Genomic DNA, 18275 nt, shown 5'->3' on the forward strand with positions numbered 1-18275 from the left:
GTCCAGCAGGGGAAACATTTTCACACAGGTAAAAGAATAAAAAAGAAATACCCAATAAAGACACAGAAATGTCCTCTCATCCAGACACTGAAGTGAATGGCAGGGAAGTTTCATCCGGCATGTCAAGAAAGGATCAACAAGTAGATCAACATGTAGTGTTATCTTGTAAGCAGTACAACACTGCTTCTTATACGTTTCCTATACAGAGTCTGTCTTCAAAAATCCCCTTTAAACCAAGAAACCCCTTTATAGTGAAGTATACATTATTGCAATACTTCTTCATATAAAAATGGAACTTAGGAAACTCCCGTTCTTGGCCAAGTGTTTTCCAGAGGTTCCATAGCTGATCCATCACTTATTCTCTATGATGTAGGTGATGAGCGTAGTTGGTAAGAAATCCCCTACTGCAGCCTTGCACGGGATCTAATTCTACTAAAAAGGGTTTTCATTATAAAAATATTTCAGAGGCAATAAATGAAAGTTTATTCAATTTCAGGTTCCAAATGCTAAAATATATTGTAATTTATAATAACTAATAATGAACTGAACAAAATACCCATAAATAAAGAAACATTATAGCATGAACGAAATGTTTAGAAACTCAAGTTCATGAAAGTTTAGTATGAAATAGCAATGAGCAGGTACATGGAGCAATACTGTGTAAACCATCTTTATGATATTCCGTAGAATTTTGTATGTTCCTGATATAATTTCTTTGTATATTTGGTGACCTTTTTCCATACATATGATTAATAATGTAGAGATTAGCCAGGAATAAAATATGGATAATCTAGTATTAGAATGAAACAAACACTGCAAATGACTATCCTGCTTCTAAGTAATCCCTGATTGGAATTAACATATCATTACTCTACAGTTCTATCATGCGTCCCAGCACTCGTATGTTGATAAAAAAAGATGATGTCCAAAAATTATTCTATTTCCCCTAATCTGCCGATTTAAATCCTTTTCATCCTCCCTGCCATTTCACTGAATATTTTATTATAATCCATCCATAATACACTGCTAACCGGGTTGCAGTCCCACTTGCCACATAAAAGATATTATTTATACATTATTTCCTAGTGCGTATATCCATTATAGTTAGTTATTCCTTATTTAGCCACTTAAGTATTTATTGTGCAATAACACCAGCATTTTTATGTTTACACATCAAAGGCTGCTTATTACTGAAATGTTTTGGAGCAAAACAGATAGATAATACAGTTATATTACATAATAGTCCACAAATACTGATAATCTGCCACTTCCTAACAAAGAACCAAGCAGGTGCCATTCATTTTGTTACAGTAATATGTGTACAGTAAGTACTAACATGAATCGGTAGCCTGGGATGCTCCTGCAGCAGGTGTAACCAGGCACTACTATATTTATCATGAATGGAGAGGCCATCCTCAAGCTGCAGTTGTAACCAAGTAAAAGTGCATTTATGACAAGAGAATGTACTAACATGAATCAGGAGGACATACACCTACAGCAGGTGTAACCAAGTACCATGTTCCTCTGAAAATAACACCTAGCAAGATTTCCCAGCCTTTTCAGAGTCGGGCTATAATATAAAATAAATTTTAAAAAAAAGAAAAGAAAATTCAATACTCTGACACCAAGTGTCCCTGGTGTCATTTTAAAACCAGGGACACTTATATTTGTTATCCATTGCCGTCCTCCTTCTAAAAGAAACTTTTATAATCATGATAATGAGCAGAAAGGGCTTGGGGGTTCTTACCAGAGCCTCTCCATGCTGTAGCTTCCCAGGCTGTTACAATGAGCAGAGCAGGTCTCCCCTCTTCTGCACTTCCTACTGCTGCTAGATTACACAGAAGAAGGAGAACGGAGAGAGCAGGGGGTTGGGTAAGACATGTTCTGCTTATTGTAACAGCCTGTAAATCTGCAGCACTGAGGGGCTCTGGTAAAGCCCCAGAGCCCTTAAGGCTCACTAGCATAACTTTAACCCCTTAACCACCTGGCTCTTATTTGTTTTTTCATTTCCATTTTTCACTCTTCACCTTCAAAAATCTATAACTTTTTTATTTTTACACATAAAGAGCTCTGTGATGGCCTTTTTTCTGCGTTACAAATTGCAATTCATAGTGGCAGTATTTATCATTCCTTGCCATGTACTGGGAAGCAGGAAAAAAAATCTAAATGCAGTGAAAATGGTGAAAAACCGCATTTGCGCCGTTTTCTTGTGGGCTTGGATTTTACGTCTTTTACTGTGCGTCCCAAAGACATGTCTACTTTATTCTTTGGGTCAGTACGATCATGACGATAACATATTTGTATAGGTTTTATAATATTTTCATACATTTACAAAAATTAAAACCTCCTGTACCTCCTTTTTATTTTGCCATCTTCTGGCGCTAATAACTTTTTCATACTTTAGAGTACAGAGCTGTGGGTGGTGTCATTTTCAATGCTATAATTTTTAGAAAAAAATTTTCAAAATGGCAAAAAATTGCCATTTTCGACTTTGGGTGGTATTTTCCATTACAGGGTAAAAAAAATAATTATATTTTGATAGACCGGGCATATATTTATATCAGTTCTAGGGAAAAGGGGTGATTTGCATTTTTATGTTTTTTTATTATAATTTTTTTTTAAACTTTTTTTATTTTTACTATTTTTCAGACTTCCTAGGGTACTTTAACCTTAGGTTGTCTGATCGATCCTATCATATACTGCCATACTATCGACTTACCGGCTATGGAGTCCGTGAGCCCTTTTCATGTACCCGCACCCGAAGCGCGCCGTACTATTATGGCGTGCGTTGGTAAGGGGTCAAAAGTTGATTTTAAAAGGAAGTAGGCCATGGATAGCAAATATAAGTAGATCACCAGAGTTACGGTGCCTCTATGAGTAAGTGGTTTATCCATGCTTGATTTTGATGGTAGATTTTCTTTAAATACTGTGTTTCTAGACATCTAAATACCCACTGTTAAAGTTGCATTCTCATATGCAGCTCTCACTTCCAACTGTAACTTTAACAGTAGATACCTCTGTGTCTGTGGAAAACACAATTCTTATGTGATTTCAAAGGTGAGATTCTCCTCTTTAAAATCAATGTTTGGAGTATAAAAGATATGATTGTGTTTCAATAAATGTGGATTTGTTCATGGAAAAAATACCCTGAAAATCCCCTAAAATTAAGCCCTAAACAGTATAAGACCATGTCTTATTTTTGGAAAAACATGAGGGCACTAGTACATAAATTATGATAGCATAAACTTTAATGATTCAGGGTGCCATAATCCTGCAGCTGATATAACCAAGAACTACTACCTTTATTTCAAAATGACGCACTATCATGAATTGGGAGGCCAGATTCCTGCAGCCGATGTATCTTTATTACAAAAGTATCTACTAAAATGAATTGGAAAACTATTGCTCAAGTGTATCTAGCACAATAACGTTTACTATTATAAATTTGGAGTTCATACTCCTGTGGCTGCTGCAACCAGGTCCTCCTAGGCTGAGTAACACAGTACTGTATGTATCATCATAAATAAGCAGGTCATACTCCTGTAGCAGACCAGGTAGCCAGGTGTGTACTATCATAACTTGTGAAGCCTGGCCTCACAGCTGATGTACACTCACCGGCCACTTTATTAGGTACACCATGCTAGTAACGGGTTGGACCCCCTTTTGCCTTCAGAACTGCCTCAATTCTTCGTGGCATAGATTCAACAAGGTGCTGGAAGCATTCCTCAGAGATTGTGGTCCATATTGACATGATGGCATCACACAGTTGCCGCAGATTTGTCGGCTGCACATCCATGATGCGAATCTCCCGTTCCACCACATCCCAAAGATGCTCTATTGGATTGAGATCTGGTGACTGTGGAGGCCATTTGAGTACAGTGAACGCATTGTCATGTTCAAGAAACCAGTCTGAGATGATTCCAGCTTTATGATATGGCGCATTATCCTGCTGAAAGCAGCCATCAGATGTTGGGTACATTGTGGTCATAAAGAATTGGACATGGTCAGCAACAATACTCAGGTAGGCTGTGGCGTTGCAACGATGCTCAATTGGTCCATGCTTTCATGTTGTTGACGCCAAATTCTGACCCTACCATCCAAATGTCGCAGCAGAAATAGAGACTCATCAGACCAAGCAACGTTTTTTCCAATCTTCTACTGTCCAATTTCAATGAGCTTGTGCAAATTGTAGCCTCAGTTTCCTGTTCTTAGCTGAAAGGAGTGGCACCCGGTGTGGTCTTCTGCTGCTATAGCCCATCTGCCTCAAAGTTCGACGTACTGTGCGTTCAGAGATGCTCTTCTGCCTACCTTGGTTGTAACGGGTGACGATTTGAGTCACTGTTGCCTTTCTATCAGCTCGAACCAGTCTGCCCATTCTCCTCTGACCTCTGGCATCAACAAGGCATTTCCGCCCACAGAACTGCCGCTCACTGGATGTTTTTTCTTTTTCGGACCATTCTCTGTAAACCCTAGAGATGGTTGTGTGTGAAAATCCCAGTAGATCAGCAGTTTCTGAAATACTCAGACCAGCCCTTCTGGCACCAACAACCATGCCACGTTCAAAGGCACTCAAATCACCTTTCTTCCCCATACTGATGCTCGGTTTGAACTGCAGGAGATTGTCTTGACCATGTCTACATGCCTAAATGCACTGAGTTGCCGCCTTGTGATTGGCTGATTAGAAATTAAGTGTTAACGAGCAGATGGACAGGTGTACCTAATAAAGTGGCCGGTGAGTGTATATTCATGGATAGGCAGACCTGTTCCTGAAGCTGTATGTACTCGCATGATTGAGTCCTTCATGTAAAATCATGTACTTGGTGTGTACTATGGGGGAAATTGTAACTATCTGTTACTAAAATAAGAATGTGATAAACCAATAAATGTAAAAAGTCTCCTGGACATCACTTTATTTTGCAGTCCTGTCCTTAATATGGTGCAAGTAAATCTTTTCTAAAAACGGCTTAACCCCTGTCCATTGACTGTGTGTGGTATTGTAGCCCAGCCTTAAGGATGTGAATGGGGCCAAATAAACAATACTATATACAACCTATAAACAAGGGAGCCATGTTTTCTTAATCCGGGACAAGCCCGCAGAGAAGCATGGGCTGATCCAGCAGGTGAGACATTCAGAATTTGTGCATTCATGTGAAAAGTTTTCCTTCTAAATCCTACAGATAAACATTTTAGACAAAGTCATCTGCTTATAGCTTATATATAGGTCATCTGCATATATATATATATATATATATATATATATATATATATATATAAAACTGTTGTTGATACTTCTAGGGAAAAACATGCTCTATGACATGCCTTAGCACACAGAATATTATGGACTACGATCAGGGGTGTAACTATACCCCTGTATGTGACATGGGGACCTGGCCCTGGGGTATTGGGTGTGTATATGCTGTATATCTGTATATGGTGATGTGTACATGATCTATAGGTGTGTGCATATGTGATGTGTTTATGCTGTATGTCTGTGTATATTTTGCTTGGGTGTGTATGGTGCAGTTTGTCTGTGTGTATATAATGTATGTATGTATATTTGGTGGGTATAAACTGTATGTATATTAATGCCGTATGTGTGTCCGTTTGGGTGCCTATAAGTTATAGACTGACTTTTATAAAAAAAAAATTCTGGACAGGATGAAAGAAAACCACTAATTCGAGCATCTTATTTTTAGTAAAAATGTTTTCATCATTTACCATATTGCATAAATAACATTTTACCTTTGCTCTTTGAGCCAGTACGATTCTAGTGTTACCTAATTTATTTATTTAGTTATTTTTTGACAGGGTTTTTTTTATGATAAAAACACATTTCATACAAAAATAATGAGGCACATTTACTAAGAAATTCAGTACATTTCCGTGTAAAATGTTGCGTGCAGTGATTCACTAAGATTGTGCGCCAGAAATCATGAATCTGTTGCTTCCCTGTACTGGCCCGACAGAGTTCACCATCTTTTTTGCTGTGCACCTTTAACAGAGGGCGTGTGACACAATTTACAAGTTAAATACGACGCTCAGGCTGAATCAGTTGGACCAACGGCACGCTAATTTCTGTTGCATGGAAGCTAGCGCAGCTGCGCCACAAAAGGTTCACGTTTGACACAATAGCAGCGCAGACACTTCCTAAATACCTTTGCAAGCTGTTTCAGCCTAGAAAAAGGTGCACAGTCCGACAAAAGTGCGGGGCAAATCCCTTAGTAAATGTGCCCCAATGAGTTTTTACATTGCCATCCCTTGAAGTCATAACTTTTTTCCTTTTTCTGCTGACAAAGCTAGGTGAAGATTTTTTTGTACATGATAAGCTGTCATTTTCATTGGTACTGTCTGGGGTATGTGTGACTTTTTCTTTACTGCTTTTGAAGCTTTTTTGAAATTACAAAAAAACATATGCATGTTTACATAATGAGGCACATTTACTTACCCGGTCCCTGCACGAACCCCGATCCGGAGTGTCCGACGAGAATGAACTCTGCCGCGGTTCCCAAAGATCGTGCGCCCGATATCCTGCATGTGTCGATTCCCCGCTCAGGTCCGCCGGAGTTCACCATCTTCTTCCCGAAGCATGTAAGTACTTGGCTTGCAACACAATTTTAAAGTTAAATCCCGCGGTTTGCCCAAACCCGTCGGATCGCCTGACGGCCTCCCCCCCTGATTTGTGTCGCATGAAAACCGGCGCAATTGCACCAAAATCTGATCGCGTGAGACGCAATGCCCTTCTAAATCCCTGTCCCTTAATAAATAAGCCCCAATGTCTTTCCAACCACTTTTTTCAACCGTGTTCACTAATCATAGTAAATGTGAACGTAGTGATAATAAAAGATTTAATTTTTTTAATCAAAATAACAAGGTCCTGAAGGAAAACTACCATCAAAATCAAGCATGATAAACTAGGGACACTTATCCATACATCCAGGCACTGTGACTGTGGTAATCTTCTTATATTTTATATACATGGCCTCCTTCCTTATAAAATAAACTTTTAAAATTATGCTAAAGACTTCCCATAAAGGGCCATATGCACCATTGTCATTATGCTGTTCTGTTTGTGAATACTGATCACCCCAGCCTCCCATCATATAAGGGTCACTGGTAGTGTATTCATGTCATGCCAATGTGTGTACAAGGCAATCTAAGTTAATCTAATATAGGAACGGGTACTAGCATATTTGGAAGTGTTGACTTGTCATCTTCAAGAGAAAGTGATCACAACATTTACCTTGTAAAATTTGGTATACTTAAAGGGGTTATCCTTTGAAATATTGATGAACTATCCATTGTCCAGGTCATCAATATGAAATCAGAGGGCATCTGACACTAAGACCCCCACTGATTAGATGACTCCACCGATTAACTGATTCAATTCTCTGAACTTATAGATAGGTAATCAATAACTCAGGTGTAAATTGCATCCATCTTCTCCAGAATACCTCCACTTTTAGAAAACTAACTCCTCATACACACCAGATATACACTTTTACCATATATTTGCATAGTACGTCAATGATTTTAAACCAGAATTGACTTTGTACACCACTATTCATACAACATCTCATGAAAAGGTTTACAGACATTCTGCCATCAATATAACCATATTCCTACAAATGGTAATAAATGGTCCATTCATCCAATTGAAATAATCAGACTAATAGAAGGAAAATAACCATAGAATGAGCTGGAAACATTCTTCATGTAACTATCACAGAAGGACAGTCCAAACTCCAGCAGTTTGAGCAGCTACTGTGAGGCCCCCCACAGCCTGTGATTGGGGTGTCCAGGTGTGAACCTCTCCCCCAACGCCGTAGGCCCTGGGTCACGTCCTTCTCTCTCAAAGACTTTAGGGTGAGTAAAGTCTGGGCCCTGGTACCCTAGGATGGAGCAGTATGGCGGTGTGGTTCTGCACCAGTTATGAGGCCCCTCTCCCCCAGGCACACCCCTACTGCATACACCTTGATTTCACCCATGGTATACATAGTCAAGGGTGCATGGAGATGAGGAGCATGTTTAAAGGCAAAGACACAGAAAAAGGGGAATTTAGATTAACCTCTTAAATGCCAGCGGTAGTGGGTATAGACACCCTGAGAACATCCCAGCTGACAGAATACATAGAGAGGGACAATGGATATGGAGCAGGACAGGACACCAAGAAGATCGCACAAAGACCCAGTGTGACAGAAGGAAGCTGAGAGGTGGCCCTGAAACAAAGCGGGGACAATGAGGCAGGTACGAGGAGGGGGATACAGGACACATAGCCCGGGACACATCCGCAGAACCCCCCTCCCTGCACCCTGGAGCCGCAGTGCTGACCTGTCATGTCTCCGGCCGCCCGATGGTCCTATGACTGCGCAATCCCCGGGCTGGATGAGGATGCTGGATGATGCAGGAATGTGCAGGCACGATGGCCGCTGCAGTGCTGCTCTATCCAGATGCTGGGATCGTGCACACTGCCAGGCTGCACTGGAGGTGAATAGGACGAGGTGCTCTGTGACAGGCTGTCAGGGAGCTGTTCCTCTCTTCGTGCACCGCATTAGGGCAGAAACCTGCGTGCGCGTGCCCGAGGACAGAGCGGAGCGCGCCCCCGCTCTACAGCTGCTGTGGGGGGGTGCGAGCTCCCGTGTGGAGAGGAGTGGGAATGGATGGCAGCGGAACAATGCACGGCCCTATAGCTAGAGAGCATAAGGCCATATGGTGAATGCAGCCCCGGGCACCCCCTGCCAGTCTATAGCGAGCGACCATTACCAATCAGGTGGTCCTCCACTGCATTGTCCATAGGGAAGAGCTATCAATGCGCTCAGGTCAGATTTCTGGGCCAAAATGAATGAGATTTGTATAACATGACATGATTATTAAGGTGATGCGAAATGTAAGCCTCTGTTCACACTTACATTGTTTAACCCCTTAACGACTTGGCCATTTTGCACCTTCCTGACATGGCATTTTTTTAAATCTGCCCTTTGTCACTATAAGTGGTTTTAGCTTCTTGAACATATCCAGGTGATTTGGAGATTGTTTTGTCGTGACACATTCTAATTTATGTTGGTTGAGAACTGTAAGCAATATGTTTAGTTTGTATTTATGAAAAAATCTGAAATGTTTTCCAAATTCAAAATGTTCAACTTTTTGGAAAGTTAGTCATATAACATTTTTCATACATCTGCTTTAACTTGGCATCATTTTTCAAACATCCTTTCCCTTTTTTAGGATATTAGGAGGCGTATAACTTTGCAATTTTTCAGACTTTAATGAAAATCATCAAACTTATTTTTGGAGGAACCAATTTTAATTAGAAGTGACTTTATAAGGCTTATATGATAGAAAACCCCCACAAATGACACCATTTTTGCCCTTATACAAATCACTGGTCAGACCACACATGGCATATTATGTACAATTTTGGGCAACGGTGTATAAGGAGACATAGAGATGGAACGGGCGCAAAGGAGAGCAACCATTATTAGGGGTTACAATAACAGGTTACAAAATTTGGGGTTATTCAGTTTAGAGAAAAGACTGTGAGGAGAGACCTCATTACAATGTACAAATACCTGAATCAGCAGTACAAGGATCTATCCAAATATCTTTATATGCCCAGGGGTGAGAGCAGCCTAGAGGAGAGAATCATAGACCGGGATTCTTTACTGTAAGAGCAGTGAGACTACGGAACTCTCTGCCGCAGGAGATTGTTATGGAGGAATCTATGTACATGTTCAAGAGAGGGCTGGATATTTTATTTAACAATAAATTCATTGAACACATTTAAATTTGCACCTTTACAATGGGTTAATAAGGAAAATGAAATTTTGCAATGTTTGGTGCAATACCTCTTGAGTATTCCGATACCCATGTTGTCACTGTACATTGCTGTACGGGGGGCACCTGGAAGAGAAAGAGCGTTGTTTCGTTTTTGGAGGACAAATATGGCTGAAAAACGTTTCATGTGTCAGGATGCATTTGAAGAGCCCTAGTGGTACCAAAACAGAGAAGAACCCCAACCACAGACACCATTTTGGAAAGTACACCCCTTGGGGAATTTAGCAAGGTGTAATATGTGTATTTGCCCCTAAATTTTGCCCTAAAAAGGAAAAAGATGACATTCTTCCAAAATAGTCATTTTTACCCTAACCCTAATTTTCATAAGCCACAAGGGATAAAAGATGAAACAAACCCCAAAAATGTGTAAAACTATTTCTCTTGATTGCCTCACATGTGCATATTAAATATTGTATGGGTAAGCAGTAAGGCTCAGAAGGGGGAAGAGGGACCTTCCCCTTTTAGAAGCCAAATTTTACAGAAATCCTTTACGCGTGTCAGGATGCATCTGGAGAGCCCAAAACGGGAAAACCCAACAAGTGACACCATTTAGGAAAGTACACCCCTTAGAGAATTTACCAAAGGTGTAATATGGGTATTTGCCTGTAATGGTACTTGAATAAACTTGGCAACAAAAGGGAAAAAGGTGAAAATTTGGAGAGCACTAGTGGTATAAAACAGAGGAGAACCCAAAAAGTGACCCTAATTTTTGAACGCACACTCTGAGAATTTAGCAAGGCGTAATATGTGGTAAGTGAGCATTTTGAACATACAGGTGGTCAGAGGTCTTTGACGCATGTAGAGGCTGATTTACTCCCCCAAAAAATTACCAAGTGTATAAATAAGCTTGGTGATTTTCTTGTTTAGGCACTGGCTGACGACTCCGAGCGGTGCCAGCGCTCACTGTGATCCGGATCGCAGCGCAAACCGTCACCAGAGCCCCCTGCCAGGCCTGCTTGCGGCTCAGATAGACGGTCATGTGACCGGAGCTTATATTCACATGATGTGCTCCAGCGGCCATGGGGAGTATCTCCGCCCATACCCATTGCTGTGTGCGACAGCCCGATCCTTTACTATGACAAGGGGCCAATTTTATCAGTCCCCTTTTACCCTACCCCTGTTTACAGTGAGAGGCTGCAGGGAGAATGCTATATGCATCCTCTCTGCAGGTCTCTCTATACAGATCACTGATAACAGTCATTCAATGGGCTGTTACCATTAGATCACTGTTATCTGTGATCTATATAAAAGAAAAGCTGGGGCTAAATTTGCCCCTGTAAAAAATAATAAAAATTAAAATCACCCCCATTTCCCTAGAACTGACAGAAAAATAAGCCGAATAAATCCCAAACATGTTAGGTATCGTCAGGTCACAAAATGCCCCGGTCTGTCAAAATATTAAACCGGTTATAGCACAGGAATAGCACACAAATGTGTAAAACGCCACTTTTACACCATTTTACATTACAGAAAATTTTTTATAAAAATTGACCAACAGGCTGTACAATCCTCAAAATGGCAGCAATGAAAACGGCATCTCATTTTGCAAAAAATGACATTTTACACAGTTTCGTACACCAATGTATGAAGAAGTTATTAGCGTCAGATGGCATAATGTTGTTTGAATACATTTTCAGAAATTAATAAAATCTACATAAATTTGGTATCACTGTGATCCTAAAGAACCAAAGAATAGTAGATGTATCATTTGTATTGCACAGTGAAAGTTGTAAAAACTGATCCCACCAGAAAGTGACGCAAATGTGTTTTTTTTACCAATTTCACCACATTTGGAATTTTTTTCCGGCCTCCCAGTACACAACATGGAATTATAAATAACGTCACTGAGAAGTAAAAATTGTTACCAGAAAATAATCCCTTACACTGCTCCGTTCATGGAATGGTATTTTTGAGGGTGGAGAGCGAAAAATGAATGAAAAAAATACTGCAATGCGAGGGGTTAGACCTATATACGACTAGGAGTTATATAGTTGTATTATTGAAAATTTCATACTCCTTCTCAGCTTAAAATACTCCTCAAAAACGGTGAGAGTATTATTAAGCTTCTGGCAAACTGTTAGTGCGACCTCTGCAGGTGGTTTCCAAATATGATGTGCAATGGATGCCTAAGATGGAAATTGCATTTATTTCTGGAAATACTAAAGTTTCATGTCCATTATGTGATGCCCATTTTGTGCCTCTGTGAAGTGTCAGGTCTCTGATTAGGAATCATGTTTCCTGACATAAGAAAACACAACATGTGATCCTTAACGCTAGCCAGAAAATACAACAGGGCTCCGCAATGATAAAGCACCATGTGTATTTCAGGCACAACTTGGAGAATTACAAAGGATGTGCTAACTATTCCAGAGTCTTGGAGGGGAAATAGAAACTACATCCCTCAATTAAATAATCAAGGGGCACAGGGAGCAATTTGACCTAACAGTTGTTACAATAATTCCTTTTACCAGTGGCATAACAATCGTGGTCGCAGCAGGTGCGACCGGGCCCGGCGATGGTCAGGGGCCCGCAGTCCAGTCCTGTGCATGAAGCCAGTGTCACTGTGTAACAGTAAAAGACTTAGTTACATAAAATCCTCCCTCTGATATCCACTAAGCCAATAGTCTAGTGCAGTGATAGCTAACCTATGGCACTGGTGCCAGAGGTGGCACTCAGAGCCCTTTCTGTGGGCACTCAGGCCATCACCAGAGATGACTCCAGGTATGTTCCTGCAGTCCCAGACAGCCCAGGACTTGCTGTGCAGAGGTATTTTAAAGTGACAGCTCTACCTGGGACTATTTTCTGCTTTATTGGTGTCCTCAGGGGGCTGCTATCAATTAAAACTGTGACAGAGAAGGGATTATAAATCACAAATTACATTTCTGTGTTGGCACTTTGCAATAAATAAGCGGGTCTTTTTTGTAGTTTGGGCACTCGGCCTCTAAAAGGTTCACCATCACTGGTCTAGTGGATAGAGGCCTCCATCTCTATTGCATGTGGAGTATAAAGTTTGTTCAAAATCCAAATTGGGCAATTTTTTATTATTATGGAGAGGATTATTACTCTTATTATTATGGAGTTTATTATTATTATGGAGATGATTATTAGTAATAAAAATGTGGGGCGTGATTAGGGATGTGGCTTGCTATGCTGTAGCTACGCTGATGCAGGATCAGATCTTGGTTAATCCCTGAGCTGAGTGGTTTTTCTGAAAAAAAAATTATAACATTCAGTCAAGACATGACTAATCAACCTGTGCTGGATGACTCATACACAGCAGCTGGGGGATGCTGCAGCAATTTATTATTCTGCCTTCAGGCACAACCCAGGGATTACATCATCCTGTGAATAACTAATGTGCTAGGAGAAGCGCTGAACCAGCCATAGAAGCGACAGACCTTCTTTATCATAATGTTATATCTGTTTTCTCAGAAAAACCACTCAGCACATGGATTAAACAAGACATGATCCTGCATCAGTGTAGCTACAGCATTCTCAGTTTGCATCAAATCATAGGTTTCAAATGGTAGGTTTCCTTTAATAATATGGAAAATTCAACCAAGAACTTATGCTTATGTTTTACTTGATCAGCACCTGTACATAATTGCAACACAAAACCCCTAGAAACATGCAAAGCTGTGGAACACTCAATAGTCCTGTTTATATAGACATTAAGGGTTAGTTAGACAAGCATTCATGATTCTTACTACAGCTGCATCATTGTCACCAGTACATGCAGAGCTTTGGGGATGTCACCACATCCACTCCTTTACTACTTGCATTCTACTACAAATTAGTTGAAAATTTCTGGTTCTGGTAAAATGGAGAAATGTTACACATATATCTAGCACCTCCTTTTATGCTTTTGGGGTTGTAGTAGGAACAACAATAGCAAGAGATGGTGTAAATGTGGATCTATATACTTTCTGTAATACTTCACATTATCACCTTTATGTCAAAAAAATAAAATCTGAATAAATAAATCTGAAAAGTCATTTTTGTAGTTATTATTATTGGAAATATGGTGGAAAATAGCCTTCTGCACCTCTTTGGGGAACTTAAGACTACCATAAACCTGTTCAATAAAAAAGAGCATAATGGAAATAATAGCGCTAATGTGAAAGGGGCCTTACACTACTTCAGTGTCTGATGCTGATTTGTTACTTTGTAGCAATATTAGGATATGTGCGTATCAAGTCAATGAGCTCTTGACACATACTATCAGACGGAGACCTCCTTCTGATCAATATAGACCTCATCCAGCGTTTTTTCATCCTGCTTTTAAAGTATATGTCTTATAGAGCCCATACTAGCCTGGAGAAGCTGATCCCTCAAGTATGTAACTGTACATATATGACATCACTGTCCATAGTATCTATAATAAATGTTAATTATTTACTAGCCCTATGTGTCATACAATGGAGCACATTTACTTACCCAGTCCTTTCGCGATCCTCGAGGTGCGTTGTCCGACGAGGACAAAGTCTGGAGCTATTCACTAAGATCGTGCGCCCGAGATCCTGCATGTGTCGCTTCCCCACTCAGGTCCGCCAGAGTTCACCTTCTTCTTCCCAGTGTATGTGAGTGCATGTCTTGTGACACAATTACAATTTTAAATCCCGCGTTTAGTCTGAATCAGTCTGGTTGTCCGACAGACACGCCCCCCGATTTGTGTTGCATGAAAGTCAGCGCCAAAAAAACGTTAAATCCAGCACACATCGGAAATAGTCGGGAAACCCTGATAGAAATGCAGTCCACAGACCCTTGGTAAATGTGCCCCAATATGTGTTAACTTTTTAAACGCCTTCAGAAAATCTTGGGGGCGGCGATCTGTTGTTGTGGCAGCCAGGAGTCTATATGAGACAACCAGGCCTATTGTGTAGTATTTGGTAGGAGCAATCAGACCCCAAGGCATAAAGTACCTAGGGGGAGTCTAAAAATAAAAAAAAGTATCAATCTATCAAAATAAAAAAATTGTTATTCTCCATGCTGAACTCTGTAGCAGAAAATCTAGCCCCAATATCACATCACCTTTTCATTTTGCAACACATAATTTGAATAATAATAAGTGATCAAAAGGTCCTGCAGTCCCCAAAATCGTAATAATGAAAGCATCATCATGTGCCACAAGATATTACACCTTTCTCAGGTTTGCACATTACAGTATGAAACAGTGATGAAAAAAAAACTATATAAATGTGCTATTTCCATGATCATACCAATCCAAAGAATTTAGGGGAGCTGTCATTTGAAGCACAATAAAATCTGTAAAAACAATAAATGCCACTAACTTCACAGCATTTGGAATTTTTAATCTCTTCCCTGTACATGGCATGGAATATTTAATACTGACACTTGGAAATACAATTTATTATACAGAAAACAAGCCATCAAAGAGCTCGATACAAAGAGAAACAAAATTGTTCTGGATTTTTAAGGAGTAAAAAATGGAAATGCAAAAAAAACCAAAATGGCCTGGTCCTATTTTTTTTTTTTTAGATTGTTCACTGTTCCAGTTATGTGACACTTTACTTTATATGTGATTTATTGTATTGTTTGTTTATTTTTTGTGGTTGAGATAAATGGAAGTCGGTAGTAGTGGCACTTGCACTGGCTGCTGCCAATGTTTAGGGTATTTCCTCCAGCAAGGTCACTGTTCATATAAGAATAGTCATATCACTGGGGACCTCCCACCTGCTGAATTATGTACACGCTTTGTAGATTCCAGGTAGATCTTCAATACTTTGCATCTTTCAGGGCCCAGGGACATTTAGGGGCTCACTGAGGAGCTCTTAGCTAAGTTATATGCAGGGACCAGCGCTGCCCTTCTCTGCTCCCTGCTGTGATACATGTGTGTCAGCTCCTGACACACATATATTACATTTGACATTTCAGGACCTGTAAGATGAGTCATCCACAGGTCCTGCTGAGGGGAGACCAAGTACAAGTGTGAGGTAAGTGGTACGTGTTTTCTGTGTGTCTTGTCTGTGTGTATGCTGTTTCTGTCTTTGTAACTCATTCACTCTTTGGGCACAGATCAATACTACCACTCCTCTCCTCAGAGGCGTAACTAGGAGAGGCTGGGCCCCATAGCAGATTTCTGCATGGGCCCCCCTTTCCCTTTTAAAAGATATATGCAAATTTGTACAGACATATCTGCACACATAAAAAGTTCTACACTAATACAATCACTTTTCCATACTCGCACCCACATACACACATGTATACATTTATACACACACATTTATGTAGTCATATATTCATTTATACACTAATACATTGAGTATATACAAACTCATACAGTATATACACATCAAATTTGCACATGGACTGTATATTACATAAACAGACATACACATAGTATATATCATATATTTATACATACACTATAAGCACACCATATACACACATACTGTGTTTACATACAGTATCTACTCCTTTTACACACATACATTCAGTATATATACCATATACACACACATACAGCAAACGCATACATTCACATACATTCAGTACATACAGCAATTACATACACAAGTTTTATTCCATTGCGACGTTTCAGTGGTGGCACACACCTTTTTCAAGCACCGAAACATTGCAATGGAATAAAACTTCACCCTTGATTTTTTGACTTTACCACTTATGTGCTGCCTATTCTTGGACATATATTAGGTACACCTGTCCAACTGCTCGTTAACACTTAATTTCTAATCAGCCAATCACATGGCGGCAACTCAGTGCATTTAGGCATGTAGACATGGTCAAGACAATCTCCTGCAGTTCAAACCGAGCATCAGTATGGGGAAGAAAGGTGATTTGAGTGCCTTTGAACGTGGCATGGTTGTTGGTGCCAGAAGGGCAGGTCTGAGTATTTCAGAAACTGCTGATCTACTGGGATTTTCACGCACAACCATCTCTAGGGTTTACAGAGAATGGTCCGAAAAAGAAAAAACATCCAGTGAGCGGCAGTTCTGTGGGCGGAAATGCCTTGTTGATGCCAGAGGTCAGAGGAAAACGGGCAGACTGGTTCGAGCTGATAGAAAGGCAACAGTGACTCAAATCGCCACCCGTTACAACCAAGGTAGGCAGAAGAGCATCTCTGAACGCACAGTACGTCGAACTTTGAGGCAGATGGGCTACAGCAGCAGAAGACCACACCGGGTGCCACTCCTTTCAGCTAAGAACAGGAAACTGAGGCTACAATTTGCACAAGCTCATCGAAATTGGACAGTAGAAGATTGGAAAAACGTTGCCTGGTCTGATGAGTCTCGATTTCTGCTGCAACATTCGGATGGTAGGGTCAGAATTTGGCGTCAACAACATGAAAGCATGGATCCATCCTGCCTTGTATCAACGGTTCAGGCTGGTGGTGGTGGTGTCATGGTGTGGGGAATATTTTCTTGGCACTCTTTGGGCCCCTTGGTACCAATTGAGCATCGTTGCAACGCCACAGCCTACCTGAGTATTATTGCTGACCATGTCCATCCCTTTATGACCACAATGTACCCAACATCTGATAGCTACTTTCAGCAGGATAATGTGCCATGTCATAAAGCTGGAATCATCTCAGACTGGTTTCTTGAACATGACAATGAGTTCACTGTGCTCAAATGGCCTCCACAGTCACCAGATCTCAATCCAATAGAGCATCTTTGGGATGTGGTGGAACGGGAGATTCGCATCATGGATGTGCAGCCGACAAATCTGAGGCAACTGTGTGATGCCATCATGTCAATATGGACCAAAATCTCTGAGGAATGCTTCCCGCACCTTGTTGAATCTATGCCACGAAGAATTGAGGCAGTTCTGAAGGCAAAAGGGGGTCCAACCCGTTACTAGCATGGTGTACCTAATAAAGTGGCCGGTAAGTGTATATATATATATATATATATATATATATATATATATATGCATACATACAGTATATACAGGCAGTCCCCGGGTTACGTACAAGATAGGTTCTGCAGGTTTATTCTTAAGGTGAATTTGCATGTAAATTGGAACTGTATACTTTATAATTGTAGATTCAGGCAGAATTTTTTGGGTCTTTATTACTATTGGACTTTAAAAATATTGGATTGTCATAAGAACCAAGATTAACAATAAATCTTAATTACAGATACATGTGATAACTGTTAGAGCTGTTTATTGTAGCCTAGGGCTAAAGTACAGTAAATTACCAAAATCCGGAGGGCCGTTTGTAACTTGGAGTCGTCTGTAAGTCGGGTGTTCTTAAGTAGGGGACCGCCTGTATATGCATATACACACATATATATGCATACATTTAAATAATGGTACTAGCTTTTTGTCCAGTGAGGCGGCTGTGTAGGTCAGAAGGTGGGTGTTTGGGCAGGCCATCAGGCTGGTGGTTCGAATTTCGTGCGGGCAGTACGTTCAGTGGGCGGTAAATTCGCTTAGTCCAGTGAGTCGGCAGGAAGTTCATT

General features: G+C 40.4%; 1 protein-coding gene across 16 annotated transcripts in view; it reads right to left on the reverse strand.

Annotated features, from left to right (window-relative positions):
- The window catches only part of NFASC (neurofascin), a 124370-nt gene extending 115783 nt beyond the window's left edge, over positions 1-8587 (reverse strand). For 10 of the 16 annotated variants that reach the window (XR_011853303.1, XM_072137547.1, XM_072137544.1 and 7 more), the window contains exon 1: positions 8329-8586. The gene's annotated coding sequence lies outside the window, so the exon portion shown is untranslated. Of the gene's footprint in view, positions 1-8328 lie in introns of all 16 variants that reach the window. The other 6 variants (XM_072137535.1, XM_072137536.1, XM_072137533.1 and 3 more) reach the window with 2 other exon arrangements.
- Positions 8588-18275: the final 9688 nt, after the last annotated feature.

The sequence above is a fragment of the Engystomops pustulosus genome, chromosome 2, assembly GCF_040894005.1.
Source record: "Engystomops pustulosus chromosome 2, aEngPut4.maternal, whole genome shotgun sequence".
Lineage (NCBI taxonomy): Eukaryota > Metazoa > Chordata > Amphibia > Anura > Leptodactylidae > Engystomops > Engystomops pustulosus.